Source organism: Nicotiana sylvestris, chromosome 11, assembly GCF_000393655.2.
Source record: "Nicotiana sylvestris chromosome 11, ASM39365v2, whole genome shotgun sequence".
NCBI lineage: Eukaryota > Viridiplantae > Streptophyta > Magnoliopsida > Solanales > Solanaceae > Nicotiana > Nicotiana sylvestris.
The window spans coordinates 16,743,123-16,760,196 of record NC_091067.1 but is presented as its reverse complement, the minus strand read 5'-3'; the positions used below and the strand labels follow the sequence as shown (position 1 = coordinate 16,760,196).

Here is a 17,074-nt window from a genome sequence, read left to right as displayed (position 1 = left end):
CCTCTCTTACTCTACATCCAAATCTCTGTCATTACGTAGACTCACTGCCATCAGCTGCTTCGGACCTTGATCTTTTGGATTTATTTGGGTATCAGCAGGTAATGTCCCATGAGGACGATTGTTCAGAGACATTGAAATTTGGCCCATCTGCACTTCAATATTCTTGATAGCTGAATCGTCGCATCTACTCTCTCACTAATTTTTGCATTAGACCCAATAATCTGCTGCATCATTGCCTCAAGTCTAGCAAACCCATCTTCCTGTCGTCCACTATGTTGCTGCTGAGGAGGGTGATACCCTTGCTGCTGATTCTGATTGTTATATCCATATGGCTTTGGGTAAGGTGCCATATTGTTATAAGGTCTCATATCTCCCATGTTCCCATTGTTGAATTGTGGCTGGATTGTCCTGTACGGCTGATTTTGCTGGCCCCAATTCTGACCACCCTGTCTCTGGCCTCCATAATTAGACACATAGTTCATGTCTTCAAGGTAGTGATGATGATCATGTTTTGCATTCCATTGGTTACCAATTGGCTGACTAATGCAAGATGTGCACAAGCCCCCATTGGTAGTATCTACGATGTGTACCTGCTGCTTCTGCCCTGACTCTTCCACTTTTTAGTAAGTATACTCATTTGTGTCAATAAGGTGGCCATATTTTTAGCCATAGAGTTGGATGGATCTAAGGGCACTGAGTGAACCACTAGAGTGATTGGTGCATTCCTGGTTGTCCATCCCGAATTGTGCGCCATCTTATCGAGCAGACTCTGGCCTTCTCTCCATATTTTGCTCAAAAATGCTCCACCAGGTGAAGCATCAACAATGTTCTTCACGATATCTGACAATCCCATGTAAAATTGTTGCCCCAACATCAGATCTGGAATACCATGATGTAGACATATAACCAGTATCCCTTTGAAACGTTCCCATGTTACATGCAGTGTCTCCATTAGTCCCTGTTTAAAACTCAAAATTTCATCAATTTGTTGAGCAGTGTTGTTGGGTGGGTTGAACTTGTTATGGAATTGCTTGACTAACTCCTCCCAAGTTGTTATGAAATTTATAGGGAGTGAGTTTAGCCAGGTCTGGGCAGCTCCTGTCACTGAGAATGGAAACAATAACAGCTTGATTGCTTCCGGAGTTACGTTAGGCTGCCTTTGGGTTTTCCAGATTGACAGAAAAATTTTCAAGTGCTGTTGAGGATCTTCGATTTGTGACCTCGAAAATAGTCACTTGTTTTACAACAAGTGCAGCATGTTATTCGTGATTTGAAATGATTCAACCTGTATCTGCGGGACTACAATCGTTGTGGCCAGCTTTTCAGCTGTGGGTTGTGCCCAGTCATAGAGAGCAGCCTCTGGAGTGATTGATATAGCTAGGCCTACTTCGTGATCCCCCATGTCTGGTTCGAATTGTTCAGTTGTTTGTTTTTCCGGTTGTCCCGATTCAAGGCCTTGAAAACTCTCTCGGGATCTGATAATGCTTCAAATACTTCATCAGTTCTCGATGAGTTTCTAGGCATGCACCTGTACACCCAAGTCAACAAACGTTAAAATTTCAATGTATAGATTGGGTGTAGAGAAAACTGACTACACTAAGAATTTTTGTATTTCTTAAATTATGATTGATAATACCGTTAATTCCCTGGCAATGGCGCCAAAATTTGATCACGCCCAACTATGCCTATAAAAAGGACACGCGGACGTTGCAAATATAATCTGAGTATTTAGCCTAGAGTCGAACCCACAAGGAATTAACCTATCAATTACTTCTCGTTAGGCTTACTAAATTCCGTGGAATCAACTTCCCAAATGTTGTAAATAACAATTGAGGGTATTTCTACTAACTACAAATGAATGTAACTAAGCAACTGAAAACTAACTATGATTGAGTTGTAAACAATTAATTCTAAGGTTATGATTTTCCATATTGATGGAATTCCTTCCGGTTATGCTTCACATAGAATCACCAAATCATCTCTATCAATCATGAGCACTCCTATTACCATAAATCTCTCCTGAGTAATCACGATAATTTACTAGATGCACTCTCCCGAGATACGCTAGCTGACTTTGTTTATTACAGCTCACTTTAGATTGCACCCAAGGCTTCGTTATCCCTAATCCCGCCTTTAAACCCGCAGTTATTGATCCCTCATATACTTTGCGAGTGGTGTTGTTCAACAATTACCTAAATATGCACTCTCTCCCGAGTTATGCGCACTAAATAGGCACAGCTAATTGAGGATCCTGTCAATTAACTACAACAAGCACATAGTTGAACAAATAGAGATTAAATCAGGCAAACTATATTAACATAACAGGAAGTTCATCCTTCAATAGGTTCCATCAAAACCTTAGACTAAATATTTAGCTACTCGTACTATGGTTCATCATAACAATATTCAAATTCATCACAAATCATAAAAAACAAAAGGAAGAATTCGATGTAGAATTATCCTCCTTGCCTCTTGCCTCTCCTTGCCTTGAACTAAGCTATGAAAACCTTGATAATCCTCCTTTGGGCGAGCTAGACCTTCTATAGGTTAAGTGGATTTGCCCCCGAACTTCCAATCTTACCCCTGAAATTTACTTTTTCGGAACTGGGCTAGCGCGGTCGCGCTAGTCCAGGTCTTCATTTCATCACTTCTTTCTTTCGTCTTCCCACGTACTAAGCTCCTAGGGGCTTTTCTTGCTTCAATTTAGTTCCAATAGTCTTAAGTCCTCATACATGCTACGCACTCCTGCAACGTGTGAAATTCACAATTAGAGCCAATTTAACATCATTTAACTATATTCTAGCAGTGAAACATAATCAAGTTGGGGCATAAACAATCACCAAATTACATAAATCTAGCCTATTATCAGTTCCCTTATCTGATTTTATTGAAAATTGAACCAGATATCTAACTAATTACTCTTAGTGCAGGGGAACTAATTGTATTAGGTTCCTTATCTAGTTTTCTCATAAAGTTTGTCAAATCATCAAAACAAAATACGCATAACTTATCATAGCTAATATACATAAAATACATAAAGTTATACATATATGCAAGGTTATACACATATTATACGTTCATCAATCATTTCAGTTTAAGTAATTCTTCTTTTACTTACTTATTCTTAAGCAAGGATAGGTATAACAGTGGCGGATCCAGAATTTTTATTAAGTGGTGTCAAAATATAAATAATTAGATACATCGAAAAGTCAAGGGGAATCAACGTATACTAAATATACATAAAATTAAAAAATTATCAAGCAAAATAGTATAATTTTCCGGCGAAGGGGTGTCGCTTGACACCCCTTGCTTCAACGTGGCTCCGCCATTGGGTATAACTAAAGATATTTAGAAGTGATTTTCCTTAAAATGAATTCTCATTAATTATAACGTGTGTTTTTATTATTATGTGTGAAATTTTTCCACCCTAACTTCAAATTGATTATTGTTCACCCCCCACCAGCCATGTTATTTGATTTCATATTTGGAACTATAACTTATGAAGTAACCAGCTGGTCCCTGCTGGCCGATGCACTTATCAAAAGGTGAAAATGCGAAAAGAAAAAAACAAAGAACAAGAAAAAGTTCATTGTTGTACCCTTTTTTATTTTTTATATGTTTTTCATTTGGCATTCGATAATTGTATGTTAATTCAAATTTATTTCGTATAAAGCTCGTTAAAGGAAAAAGCATTTTCGGCTGAAAAATGTATTCTCAAAGCTGAAACTCATAATCTCTAGTTAGTTAGGATAAAGGGATCTCAATCCTAAACTCTTTTGTGGTTGCTGTTGCACCACTAAATTTTATAGGATGGTCCCTAAGGGTCATATACTGCAAAGTGCACATACACAATAACAAGATAATTTCTCAACCCCACTCTTTTGATTAATTTCCTGCCAAAATTTACTTTTTTCTGTAACCAAATTAATTACTCTTTTGTCTTTTCCTGCTCTATCAAGAGAAAGAAAAAACTTTTCAATCTGGTCATTTATTAGGAGGAAGAAATTTCCCCTTTCTTATGTAACCTATAATAAGATAAATTAAAACGTGAAGCGCTAACCAAAAGTAACGAATTAGAATAATTTATTGTTATTGTTTGTGAAGAGACAAGATTACAATTTACATCCCTAAACCCGCAATAATTCAGGAAATCAGGTTGACAAACTTAAAGATTATTGAGATTGCGTAATTTTTCTTCCTTATTTTACATATGGAAAGAGCTTATTCGCTCGCAAAAAGCAATAAATATTACACATGACATACCGTTTTTAAGTTGTACTTCTATAACTTAATTATACAGTAGTTAGTTAAATGTTTATTTCATTTTATTGCTGATATTTAAAGAGGGCATCCCGGTGCAGGAAGCACCTCACGTTCACGCAGGGTTCGGGGAAGGGCAACCTCCAGAGTTGTAATGTAAGCAGTCTACCTTGATACAATCATTCGTGGCTAATTCCACGGCTCGAACATGTGAATAGATTAATTATAATAAATTAATATGATCTATCATAAAAGATAAATATAATTTATACGGCAAAATTCACACACATTACCAAACGCTTCGATCATTCTAGCACCAATGTGGATGTAATATGTTGGTAATGAGTCATGACTCAAACTAATGTATATAGAAAGTAAAAATGTTTATTATTTCACTATATATTTTGCATTCATGGACTCAAAATACTGCATTTTTTTTATTTGGAACCTTTTCCTTCCCAAGGTGAATCTATACCTAAAACATGAACTCTAAACTTTTGGTAAAAAACGAATAAGTACTTGTTCCATCCCAACATTCTACAGTTCTACTTACCTATTTTGTCTAGCATTGAATATCACCAGTAAGATATGTGAGTCCGGAAACAAAATGTGATTTTTTTGGACTCAAACTACAGAAATAGGTGATAAAAAAATGACTTTTTTATATATAGCGCCATAATACCTGGCGCTATATACAAATAGTAACGGCACCGTTAAGGTATAGCGCCAGGTATTGTGGCGCTATACTGTAAAAGCTGACATGGCCAGGTATAGCGCCACAATACCTGGCGCTATATATACATCATTAATGTATAGCGCCAGGTATAGTGGCGCTATACATAGATATTTTATACCTCTCCGTCTTCCACTCGATTCATCCTCCATTTTTAAACCCCCATCTTTCTTGGTCCCCCACCAAATACCCCGTTTCTGCCATTTTTTTAAAAAAAAAAAAAAAAAAAATGGGTCCCCCCGACACATAAAACTCGAAGAAAAAGGGTCCCACATTCGAGTAGAGTTTCGTGTTATTGTTGATTCACAATTCCGGAGTCAAATTTCAATCTTTTTGGTTTGCCAAAATTCTAAATCGAGGTATTTCGATTTATTTTAAGTTGAAACATTTATAATAATGTATATTATTTGATTTGTATGTGTTCTATTTCGGTTTGTGTTTTTTTTCGAAACTAGCATGTTAAATTTATCCGGATTTAATATTAGTATTTTCTAAAAAAATATAAATTAGTAAAATAAATTTGTCTGTTAATATCCTGATTTATATATATGTGTTTTCATGTCGTTTTGTATTTTATTTGCAATTAAATTTATTTGTTGTTTATGGTTAGTTTAGATTATTTTTTAGCGTAGTAAAATCCAGACCTTTTTAGCGTAGTAAAACGTAGACCCTTATAGCGTAGTAAAATTTAGAGCCTTGTAGCGTAGTAATGTGTAGTATTTTAGCTTAGAATTCCTTTTGTTTAAGTATCTTATACTGGTAGTTGAAAATGCAAACTTTGTACAATTAAGTTAATAATTGTATCAACATACATAATTAGTAATTTGTACAATTAAGTTATTAAAAAATATGAATTTAAATTATAATAAAAACACATAATATATATATATATATATATATATATATATATATATATATATATATATATATATATATATATATATATAATTTGTACAATTAAGTTATTAAAAAATATGAGTTTAAATTATAATAAAAACACATTTTTATATATATATATATATATAATATAATTTGTACAATTAAGTTATTAAAAAATAAGAATTTAAATTATAATTAAAACACATAATTATTAGTGATAGTTTAGTGTCACTGGTCCTCAAAATATCGAGCCCTGAACCCATAAATAAATATATATAATTATGTGTTTTTATTATAATTTAAATTCATATTTTTAATAACTTAATTGTACAAATTATATATATATATAATTTGTACAATTAAGTTATTAAAAAATATGAATTTAAATTATAATAAAAACACATAATTATTAATGATAGTTTAGTGTCACTGGCCCTCAAAATATCGAGCCCTGAATATATATATATATATATATATATATATATATATATATATATATATATATATATAATTTGTACAATTAAGTTATTAAAAATATGAATTTACAGTTGACGACATGGACGCGACTATACATCCCGGCCCTCGGACGTTGGATCTATTAGCCCTACAGCCCCAGCATAGATCCGAGTATATATGGGACGGACAGTTGCTTACACAGACTTTCCGAGCTAGGAGAGTGGATCTATTGTGGGAGTTTTTGAGTCCTCCCCGCGTTCTACATCCCCGCGTGGTCCATTACTTGGAGGAGATGGGATTATATAGGATTATTAGGATTGGCCGGATACAGCTCGACTATGCTTTGATCACGACCTTGATTGAGCGGTGGCGACCGGAGACGCACACTTTCCATTTGTCCATCGGCAAGGCCACCATCACACTCCAGGACGTTGAGATTTTATATGGCATGTCCGCTGATGGCTTGCCAGTTTTACTGCCTGCGACCATGAGATATTATTCGCGGCAAGCATATTGGGATATGCTGCACATACTCATGGGTTTCATGCCGGAGGACGAGGCGGTAGCGTCTGGGTCCAGTCATATACAGTTGGTCCCCATTAGAGACCACCTGGTGCAGATTCACCATACTATCATCGATGAGTCTGCGGAGGTGGATGTACAGCGATATATGAGACTGTTGTTGCTCCTTCTATTTGGGGGGTCTTGTTCCCGAACACTTCGGGGAACCTAGTGAGCCTCCGTTTTCTGCATCATATTGCCCGGTTCGAGGATACATCTTGGTACAGCTGGAGTGGTGCTGTCATCTCATATCTGTACAGGCAGATGTGTCGAGCTTGCATCGGCACACAGAGAGACGTTGGTGGCTTTCTGCCGCTTCTACAAGTGACAACATATTCAAATAATATGTCCATTAGTTACAATTCTACCTAGTTATAGTTGATCTTATACTTTACGTCAACTTTGTATGTTAGGTTTGGGTCTGGGAGCGATTTCTGCAGTTTCAGCCACCTCTACCACACCTACTGGCTAATGTAGAAATTTCGCAACTCCCTTTAGCCTGTAGGTGGGTTATGCGTCGTACTCTTGTACGAGAGTATGATGCCCATCATAATCTCCCCCTCTGCAGGGATGTGTTGGATCTGCTGGAAGACGCACATGTGAATATCTAACTAAACTTACATGTTATAGATTAACTTAGTATTGTGCATACTAACGGTTTGTGTTCTTATTTGATAGTTCATATGGACGTCGTACAGCGATGAGGTGATAGGTACCCTGCCAGCGTATTGCACGTTCGGCCGACATATTTGGAGGGTTTCTGTCCCGCTCATATGCCTCAATATTGTTGAGCACATGCCTCCGAGCGGGTATTTCGTCAGTTTGGCCTGTCGCAACCTATACCGACTCCGCCTGCATGGCATGTTTTACATTATGAGAGGGATGATCAGTCCAGGGCGGACGACACATTTATGGCATGGCTTAACGAGCAGTTGGGTACCTGGGATAAGCGAGGGACTTGACCCCACCTCCGCAACACTTTCCTACTCCACGTTATATGGCATGGTACCGTACTGTTCCCGACTTTTATCGGGAACCCAGTTCATCGGGCACACGGTCGGTACGTCCCATACACCGGGAGACACGAGGCCCTGGTATGTTTTCTGCTATTATTAGTTATATAGCTATAATTTAGTGCCAAATATGTAGTTTATATTTTTTACTTTGTGCAGGCGATTGGATTGCATACCGTCTATCATATGGGGCAGCAGATGCAGAGTTATGTCCACGATCCTGTGGCCATGCAGGAGTATAGTCGTCGATTCATGGATGTGGCTGCCCAGACACTGCAGCGAGCCCGATCGGATCAGTGTTTGGCACACGAGGCTGATTATATGGACCCAGCGCAGTACCATCGGGGTCGTGGTATCCCACGAGCTGGTGGTGGCCGACGAGCTGGTGGTGCCAGACGACGTGGTCGTGGGCGGAGAGGAGATGGTCCCCAGCAAGGGGGCGTTGAGGCTCCTGCTGATGATGTTGCTGCTGATATGGTAGGTGGCATGCATGAGACAGACATGCCATCTTACAGCCTTGGAATTTATCGCACTCCAGTGCCATCGCAGGTGACCCCATCGGGTCAGTTATTTATCACGGGCTTGGATATTCAAGGAGTGGATTGAGGTAGATACTTCCCAGGCCCGTCTACCACTGTTGAGGATCGACCGACCCGAGATTTTTATAGTGGGCGCCGACTGAGTTATGGTTCCACATCACATGCGCAGGTATGAGTTTATTAGTATTGAATTTGAATTTGTATTAACTGTAACTTATTTATTTTCTTTAACTTTATTAATTTCCTTTTTAAGGCTTCATGCGATGCAGCGACAGATGACTACATTCAGGATCTAGAGACGATGATGGTAAGACAATATAAATTGTTGTGAATTGTTATGTAGTTTTCTATACTAAGTTTCATATTATTATGTAGCCTTCTACTGGAGCTGACAGCACCACCGATACATGTCATCCTGCGTCGCATCCGGCTATAAGGAGACGACTTGATAATGATGATCCTGATAGCGTATCCGGGCGGGAGGGGATGCGCCTCAGGCCAGCGGCTGCATTGAGACACACCGGATGCGGGACACATTGACATGGTGTAAATAATATTTTTGTATACATTAACAATATTATTTAATCGAATATGCGCATTACTTTTTTTAGTTCTCCATTCGTTTGATAGTTTCATAAAATAAAATTTAGTACAACACAAGCACTTAAACTTAACTTCCATTTCAATTAAAATAAAATGTAGTACAACACAAGCACTTAAACTTAACTTCTACTTCAATTAAAATAAAATTTAGTACAACGCACAAGGAAAATATTACTATAGCACAAACACAATCACAAACACAAACATAGCAGACCAACATAATAAAAATACATGAAATATGAAAAATACACTAAACACATACATGCCAATGTTTAGCCCCGGTTGCTATTTATTCTCCGCTCCAACCACTTAAATCGTTCTTCCAGTTGTTCTTTTTCTTCTTCTACCTCTTTCAGTTTCGCCTTCACCTCCGCAAGTTTCAGTTTATATTTTTTTTTTCGATCCTTTTGTGCTTCACAATTCCATTGTGTTTTTCATTTTTTTTCTCCCACCTCCTTCTGGTTCGCCCTCAAGTCTGCAATAATTCTATTGTTTCTTTTTCATGTTCCTGTTGTCTTAAACACATATTATGAAGAAACTGTAGTTGTTCTCTATAACATTCCTGATAACATGGTTCATAAACCCATTCTTGAAAATCACAAATAGGTTCGCCGGGAACCTTGTAAAACTTGTTCATACAGTGCCAGTAGCGGCGTCCAACTTCACCACCTTCCCAACAATTTTGCATCAAGCATGTTTTTCCACAGTTGCACTTTGGTGGACAAAGAGGTTGAGCCATTTGTGTAATATTTGCTTTTAGTAAAAAAACCTTACCTTTAATAAAATATTTGCTTTTAGTAAATTTTGAGCACACAACATAACAACAATGAGCCCGTTATTTATAGGCGAGACAACACCCACATAACGTACTATCTAATGGCTCTATACTTTGCGTGTTAAATATCATGATGTTGACAAGACAACTTTATGTCAGCTGATCAGCTTTTTCAGTTCGACAAGACAACACACACATAACGGACTATCTAATGGCGCTATACTTTGCGTGTTAAATATCATGATGTTGACAAGACAACTTTATGTCAGCTGGTCAGCTTTTTCAGTTCGACAAGACAACACACACATAATAAATATACAGATAATTTTATTAAATTATTATTTAAATAGGTAAAATGGGAAAGTACAAATAATAGTTAACAAGCATAATTTTATTTCATAAATCTTGCAACATAGATATAACAACTAATTATTACAACATCAACTCATGGGTAGTTAGGTACACTAAAAAAATGCCCACCACGAGCTTGATTAGTTTTGCCACCCAAACCAGTTGAAGGACATTTACGACGGTCGTGTCCTGTTTGTGAGCATATACCATATTTGCGCGCATAAACGGTGTCACTAACATCTATTTAGTTATGTATACGTGTTCTCTTCTGCACCTGTCTTTTACGCAAATAGGACTTGTTACACACCATTTTAAATGGTTCCGGGGGCCAATAATGCTCAGCACCCACTGGCTGCAACTGACCACTATATGTGTTTAGGTACTTGAAAACACTATATTGTTGATCAACATAGTTGGTCTCCGTATAACCAACACGTTGAAAACACTTGATGGCATGTGAGCAAGGTAAGTGGTAGATGGACCATTTCCCACATGAGCATAACCTTACAGATTCATTTACAGTATGTACATTATTACCCCGATTATTATGGATAGCGGTGCGAACTTCAAAAACACCTCTTTCATTATCATACTGCAAAAATGAATGCCAATGTGCTCGCCGTCTGTATTTTTCAAATCTCTTCATAGGCACTGGCATAAATTCAACACCCCTCTCCATCAATTCCGTTGCAGCTGCAGACCGTCGAACAAACCTCTCTGCCATCTGCTTGAACGACATTCGCACCATGGCTGTGACGGGCAATCCTCTTGCCGACTTCAATAACCCGTTGAAGGACTCTGACACGTTTGTAGTAAGAATTCCCCATCGTCTGCCACCATCCGCATGCAACGTCCACTTTTCAGGGTCATGTCGCATTAACCAACGATAGGCTGCCTCGTCTTTCTTGCCTAATAGAATCCATATGCCTCCGAAATTTATGTTGTTGGTGGTCTGTTACTGCCATCCATATCAAATCATGTAGATCCTTGTTGGGATATGCCTTCTGGAAATTGGCTTTAAAGTGCCTCACACAGTAACGGTGGTATGCATAAGGTTCTTGCCATGCAGGCAAGTTCTCCATATAACTTAATATACCACCGTGCCGATCAGATATTAGACAAATACCTGAACGTTGTTTGACAACGTGCTCTTTCATGTGGTTCAAAAACAGCGTCCACGTCTTTGTGCTTTCATTGGAACTCATTGGCACAAACAGCAAAAGCTAGAGGAAATATTTGTCCATTAGCATCCACTGCCACATCTATCAATAGCTTGATATCGTACTTTCCATAGACATGAGTTCCGTCTATGGATATTACTGGCCGGCAATGCGAAAAACCATCAATTGCTGGCTTAAACGCCCAGAACACGTAATTGAATATGTATTCTGGTGTTCCCGGACTCTGCTCAAGCTTCCATTCAACAACTGTCCCAGGGTTAAAGTGCTGCAGTGCGGCCATGTACTTTGGTAGAGATGCAAATGACTTATCCTAATTACCGTAGACAATTTCAAACGCTCGTTTGCGCCCGAGAAATGCCTTTCTTTTCGTAATGGTATGGCCATATTCCTGGTGGACCGATGTAATGCACTCTTTGATTGTATACCTTATGGACGCTTCGATATACGGAATAAGTACAAGAGAAATCAAGTCAATATCCAAGTTGAAGTGATTCCCGTTGAATGTGTCCATTTCGCATGTATGGGTGGGAATGTATTTACCCACTTTCCACATACCTGTCTTCTTCTTGGTCGCACACAACATCCAATTACATGGCCAAAACCACCTGCGGCAAACAACCTTGTATACCATCGGACTTGACTCCCATACCTGCATCTCACGACACTCTTTTACGTTGTGCATTTTACAAGCCCTGCTTAAGCGCGTTTTATCAGGAAAAAGCATCCCCTTTGCAAGCACCGTTGGTCTAGACTCATCCCATATTGCTGTCCGGATTTCATCAAAATCCCTTGTTAGAGCTTCCACATCCGGCACAGTTGGCAAGTTATCAATGTAAGGAATCTCCCTTGAATGAAATGGTACTTCGGACTCATACACTCTTCGTCTAGGGGGTCTCTCTTTAAATCAGGTCTTTCCTCCTCATCCTGCTCATCACCATCCTCACGAAAAAAGGGTGTCTCATCTCCGGATTCATCGGCATTGTTATCGTAGTCACTGTTCTGTTCCTCACTCTGTGCATCTGCCAGATCCCGATGTAATACGTCGTTTTCGGTCAATTGAGTGAGTACGGGTGGTTCAACTTGCTCGTTTTCACTGCACAACCAACAAAAATATAAGCTACTGAATTAATAAATGATTTCCATATGGCTATATCACTTCACTTACAAGTCGTAATGTGATGAAATTTCATGATGGGCGTTTTCAATTAAGTGATGACTACCGGATGGGCCACTTGTAAAATTCATATCCGGCTAGTACCCCCTATTAAATATATGAGCGTTAATACAAATTCAGGGGCCTCTCTGCCCCTCGGGGTAGGGGTAAGGTCTGCATACATACTACCCTCCCCAGACCTCACTTGTGGGATTATACTGGGATGTTGTTGTTGTTGTAATACAAATTCAATACGCCAAAAATATACATAATTAACACAAATGAAAATTGAAGTTTACCACTCGTCTTGTGAATTATGAAAAGCAGGGTATAAATTATTTTCTCGTTGCTCATTCGCCGGCGGTGATAAGTTTAAATCAAGGAAAACTCTTTCATCCGAAACCTGTCCGGCAAAAACTGCTCCATAATAACCACCCGATGATTGGGGGTTATCTCTGCTACGCACAACCTCGTTTTTTGGAACGTCTTCGACCTTCACGTACATCTCCAACATTGTGATTACAAGAAATTCCCGGCATTCGTTCGGAGTCCTCAGAAAATCACTCAAAGTTTCATCATCGTCGATGTTAAACTCCGAGTAAAAAGCACCCCCTTGCGGAGTGACGGAATACGGATATCTTCTGGTTACTTTAAGTAACACTGAATGTTTCCTCACACTCAGTTTTTTGCATAACAACGATATCAATTTACCGTACTCTATTATAAGCGGCAATTTAACATGACACTGAGCAGGTAAACTGTAGCTCACGGAGTTATTCTCCATCACAACCTCACCCCCCCCAATATAATGAAACTCTTATTCTACGCTCTTCAGACATAATGAAAAAATGTTGGAGAATTTAAGAACAATAAACGTTTCAACAAGAGGTAACAAAATTTTTGAATGAATTTCTATACAATCCTAACCTCTTTATATAGGAAATGGCTAGCCGGAGATTTTTTTTATATAGGTATAACGCCCAAAAAGTTGGCACTATACGCTTTTGAATTATTGAAGTCATGAATTATTGGTGGGGCCAGGAAAATCTATGTATAGCGCCACTATACCTGGCGCTATACATTAATGATGTATATATAGCGCCAGGTATTGTGGCGCTATACATGGCCATGTCAGCTTTTACAGTATAGCGCCACAATACCTGGCGCTATACCTTAAACGGTGTCGTTACTGTTAGTATATGCCGCCAAGTATTATGGCGCTATATATAAAAAGGTCATTTTTTTACCACCTATTTGTGTAGTTTGAGTCCAAAAGAACCACATTTTGGTTCAAATGGTAGCTTTTTGGAATTGTCCCATCTCAAGATGATACTCATCCACCCCTCTACTTACCCTTTATACGGAGTACATTAACCTTCATGCAATATAAAATCATTAAAAAGAAATCAAGATTGATTAAGATAATTAGCTTCCGTTTGGCTATAGATTTTAATTATTTTTTCTTAAGAAAATTTTAAAAATATTACTTCTTTATAAAATATGATCAAATTTAAAAAAAAATGGAATAAATTTTCAAGTTCTAAAGAACTGGTTTTTTTCACTCACAAAACTTCAACTTTTTTTCAAATAAATTGATGTCCAAACAAAACATCATTTTCCAAAATTTGTGTTTCAACACAACTTCAAATTTTTTTTTTTTTAAATTTCAATCAAATTTATATCCAAACGCTAGCTTAAACTTTGCAAGACCATATAAACTTATAGTACTCGTCTATTAATCTAAATCGTCTATTTGCCTCTATCTAGCATTGAATGTTAACACTCTGTCTAGCATTGAATGTCAATACAAAGAGTCTGAAATCTTTTTAATCATTTTTTGGACAAAAAACATTTTTGTACTACTTTAAAAAAAAAGTTACATAAATGAGTAAAACACAGTATTATACTGCGAATTACTTTAACAGAAATTTTGCCGTTAAAGTAATTCGCAGTATAGTCCTGCGTTTTACTTTAAAAAAAATTTTTTTTTGTAATTCGCAGTACTTTACTGCTTTTTACTAAGATACATTTGTAAAACGCAGTATAATAATGCGTTTTACATTAAATAATTGCGTTGTACTCTGGTTTTTGCCCCCACCAATAATGAACTGACATAACGATAATTCAATACATAAAACGTAGTATTGTACTGCGTTTTACATAGAAAAATTCTACACCCCGGTAGCACCGAGTTATCCTTAATTATTATGCGTGTCAATTTTAACATTTTTACAATTATGTGTGCCAGCTTAATAAATTAAATAATTAATTATGTTTACAATTGGACTGAATAATTATGTATGGGTTCCAGGCTCGATTTTTGAGGCCCGGTAGCACCGAGTTATCCTTAATTATTATGCGTGTCAATTTTAACATTTTTAGAATTGTGTGTGCTAGCTTAATAAATTAAATAATTAATTATATTTAAAATTGGACTGAATAATTATGTATGGGTTCCAGGCTCGATATTTGAGTTAATTTTACAACATATAGGAATTTGTTACTTTTGTAAGTTTATTGTTATAAATTAAATAATTAATTTTGTAAAGTGTAATTGGATAGAGTTTGCAGTTACTACATACTTAAACTACATAGACTCTACGCTAAAAGGCTCTACATTTTACTACGCTAAAAGGCTCTATATTTTACTACACTAAAATGCTCTATATTTTACTACGCTAAAAGGCTATTTATTTTACTACGCTAAAAGGTCACTATTACATATAAAAACAACTAACATAAAATACAAATATGAACAACAAACAAAATAAATAATATTAATTTTTTAACAATACAAATAATTTATCAAATTTTAACAATTTTTTGTACCAAAGCTAATAAATCAATCCGGGTATAAATAAGATACAAATTTAAACACAAACATAACACAAATTAACATGGAAACACATTAAACAATACAAATATGTATGTACTATACGAGTTTCGACATAAACAAAATTGAAATACCTCGATTTAAGTTTTTTGAATTTGATTGAAATCGAATTTTTGCACCCGAAAGAAGGAATCTAAAGCTTGTCTTGTATGTGGGACCTACACTCCTTGCTCTTTAGGTGACGGGTGGGGCCCAAAATTGTTTTTTGTTGAAGTTTGACGCGGGGGGGGGGGGGGGGGGACCAGCAGAATCGAAGGTGTTTGGTTTTCTTCGGTTCAGTGGTCCAAGGAAGAAGAAGGGCTATATTTTATTGAAGCTGTTCGCAGTATTATACTGCGTTTTAAGTAAAACGCAGTATAATACTGCGAACAGCTTTAATAAAATATAGGCCCAGCCCAGCATCTTAGTAAAACGCAGTATAGTACTGCGAATTACAAAAAAAAAAAATTAAAGTAAAACGCAGTACTATACTGCGAATTACTTTAACGACAAAATTTTCGTTAAAGTAATTCGCAGTATAATACTGCGTTTTACTCATTTATGTAACTTTTTTTTAAAGTAGTACAAAAGTGTTTTTTGTCCAAAAAATGATTAAAAAGGTTTCGGGCTCTCAATACAAAGGTATGTCACACCACATAAATTTTGAGAAGGCTGAATATATACGAAGATACTTAAAATTGGCACGATTTTTCATTTAGACACCTAAACTTAAGGTGTTCCTAATGAGCACGTACATTACATGAACTTTGTTCCAATTTGACTCTTCTTGCTGAGTTGGCACATAGAGTGAGTTTCACCCAATATAGGCGCGTGAAGAGCCCAAAAAACAGATTTTTTTTTGTTTTTTTTCCTTCTTCTTCTTCTTTATATCCACCACCATTTTCATTGTTGCTTCCTCCACTTTCACCATTGTTGTGCCTCTACTATTGATTTAACTTGAAAGTCTGAACCAACAACCCTTCTTCTTCACACAAAAAAACAGCTGTCAGCCCCTTCTCCAAACAACTAGCCACCGCCAAACTCCCCCCTCTTCACCACCAAATCCTCTGCCACCCTCCTCTCTAACCCCATCGCCGAACCCTTCTTCTTCACCCCACCACCCACTGGTTTCAGCTCCAACTTTTGGTGATTTCATTGATGAGCCTCTAGAAATGAATGGTGGTGCAATAGTGAAAACCCAGCGGTCGGAATACCTTTTCGGTTCGGACCGATCGATCCGTCTGTTAGATCTAGCACCCTTGCTGCTTCCCTCTCCAGTACCGGTTTTGTACCCTTTTCTTGAGCTTGTCTCTTGGTAAGGCAACTCCAAAATTAAGAAATTAATATTGGGGTTGTCTAAGAATCTTGGTAGAGAATCTTTAGTTAAATTTATAACAAATTTGGAGGAGTTTCTCTTGAATTTTGGATTAAATCGTGATTGGAACAAGAATAGACATGAAGATAGTGAAAAACACCAAGAACACTAATGTGTCCTTTTTTTGTCTTTCTTTTGTTAATAATGTGTCATTTTTTGATTGAGTGTAAATTAAGTTTTTTTTCTTTTTGAGAATGTTGTTTTATTTTGTTTACTAAATAGATTTTAAAATAGTTTTTCTTCTTTTTTTTTAAACTCAAAATGATATATATCCGTTTTTTAATTTGTCATTCGTCACGTTAGTCGCGAGTACATTGCACACA

At 37.2% G+C, this 17,074-nt stretch overlaps 1 non-coding gene across 1 annotated transcript; it reads left to right on the top strand.

Moving 5' to 3' along the window:
- The first annotated feature begins 884 nt into the window (after positions 1-884).
- On the top strand, positions 885-991 carry LOC138882479 (small nucleolar RNA R71). Its single transcript, XR_011404081.1, has one exon. It is a non-coding gene; the product is annotated as a small nucleolar RNA R71 (small nucleolar RNA).
- Positions 992-17,074: the final 16,083 nt, after the last annotated feature.